This window comes from Hippopotamus amphibius, chromosome 15 (genome assembly GCF_030028045.1).
Source record: "Hippopotamus amphibius kiboko isolate mHipAmp2 chromosome 15, mHipAmp2.hap2, whole genome shotgun sequence".
Lineage (NCBI taxonomy): Eukaryota > Metazoa > Chordata > Mammalia > Artiodactyla > Hippopotamidae > Hippopotamus > Hippopotamus amphibius.
Window position 1 is genome coordinate 24,406,880 of NC_080200.1, and position 2,207 is coordinate 24,409,086.

The window sequence follows — 2,207 nt, forward strand, 5'->3', positions numbered from 1 at the left end:
TTCAGTGTTGGGTATCCTCAGACCAAACAACCAACATGGTGGGAATACAGCCTCACCCATTGGCAGACAAGCAGATTAAAGTTTTACTGAGCTCTGCCCACCTAGCCCAACCCACCATCAGTTCCTCCCATCAGAAGCATGCAGGAGCTTCCTAGATAGCTTCCTCCACAAGAGGGCAGACAGCAGTATCAGGCAGTATCAGCAGTATTTTGCCTTGTGGAATTGAAAACCACAGCCAGAGAAAGATAGAGACAATGAAAAGGAAAAAGATTTTGTACCAGATGAAGGGACAAGATAAAACACCAGAAAAACAACTAAATGAAGAGGAGATAGGCACCCTTCCAGAAAAAGAATTCAAAGTAATGATGGTGAAGATGATCCAGGACTTTGAAAAAAGACTGGATGCAAAGATCAAAAAGTTGCAAGAAAAGTTTACCAAAGACCTAGAAGAGTTAACGAATAAACAAACAGAGGTATGCGACACAATAACTGAAATGAAAAATACACTAGAAGGAACTAATAGCAGATTAACTGAGGTAGAAGGGTGAATAAGTGAGCTGGAAGACAGAAAGGTGATAATCTCTGATGTAGAAAAAAATAAAGAAAAGAGAATGAGAAGAACTGAAGACAGCCTAAGAGACCTCTGGGACAATGTTAAACACACCAACATTCGCATTATAAGGGTCTCAGAAGGAGAAGAGAGAGAGAAAGGACCTGAGAAAATATTGGAAGAGATTATAGTTGAAAACTTCCCTAACATGGGAAAGGAAATAGCTATCCAAGTGCAGGAAGTGCAGAGAGTCCCATACAGGATAAACCCAAGAGGAAACACAAGACATAGTAGTCAAATTGACAAAATTAAAGACAGGTCCCTTTCCTGTTGGCTTGTGGGTCTCTGAGACCCGAAAATTGAGGTTCTTCACACCCCAGAGGCTGCACCCTGTGGCTCGGTGACCACCACCATGCCACAAAACAAATATATTGAGTTACACCATAAGTGCTATGGATATCATTTGGATTACCATGAGAAAAAGAGAAAGAAGGAAAGTTGAGAGGCTTATGATTGTTCAAAGAAGGTGAAAAAGATGATTGGTCTGAAAGCTAAGCTCTACCATAAACAGCACCATACTGAGAAAATACAAATGAAAAAGACCATTAAGATGCATGAAAAGAGAAACACCAAACAGAAGAATGATGAAAAGACTCCACAAGGAGCAGTACCTGCATATCTACTGGACAGAGAGGGACAGTCTCGAGCTAAAGTACTTTCCAATATGATTAAACAAAAACAAAAAGAGAAAATGGGAAAATGGGAAGTTCCTTTGCCCAAAGTTTGTGCCCAGGGAGAAACAGAAGTATTAAAAGTTATTCAAACAGGAAAGAGAAAGAAGAAAGCCTGGAAGAGGATGGTTACTAAAGTCTGCTTTGTTGGAGATGACTTTACTCAAAAACCACCTAAATAGGAAAGATTCATTAGGCCAATGGGATTACATTTCAAGAAGGCCCATGTAACACATCCTGAACTGAAAGCCACCTTTCACCTGCCAATATTTTGTGTAAAGAAAAATCCATGATCCCCACTATATACAATTTTGGGTGTTATTACCAAAGGTACTGTCATTGAGGTGAATGTGAGTGAGTTAGGCCTTGTGATACAGGAAGGCAAGGTCATTTGGGGAAAATATGCCCAGGTTACCAACAGTCCTGAAAATGATGGATTCATAAATGCAGTCTTACTGGTTTGACAGCAGTTACATACAAATAATTCCTTATAATTATTGAAGACTACACACCAATCAGGGAACCATTACTATTTCTAAATACTACCAATCAGCCTTACATGTCTGCAGTCATTAAGAAAAGTATTTATTCTATTGCTTAAAAAAATTAAAATGGTCTACTTTTACAAAAAAAAAATAAAGACAGAGAAAATTTATTAAAAGCAACACGGGAAAAATGACAAATAACATACAAGGGAACTCCCATAATGTTATCAACTGATTTCTCAGCAGAAACTTTGCAAACCAGAAGGAAATGGAATGATATATTTAAAGTGATGAAAGGGAAGAACCTACAACCAAGAATACTCTACCCAGCAAGGATCTCATTCAGATTTGACAGAGAAAACAAAAGCTTTACAGACAAGCAACAGCTAAAAGAATTCAGCACCACCAAACCAGCCCTACAACAAATGCTAAAGGAACTTC

General features: G+C 38.6%; 1 pseudogene; it reads left to right on the plus strand.

Annotated features, from left to right (window-relative positions):
• Nucleotides 1–962: 962 nt before the first annotated feature.
• Nucleotides 963–1,783, plus strand: LOC130837485 (ribosome biogenesis protein NSA2 homolog; annotated as a pseudogene).
• Nucleotides 1,784–2,207: the final 424 nt, after the last annotated feature.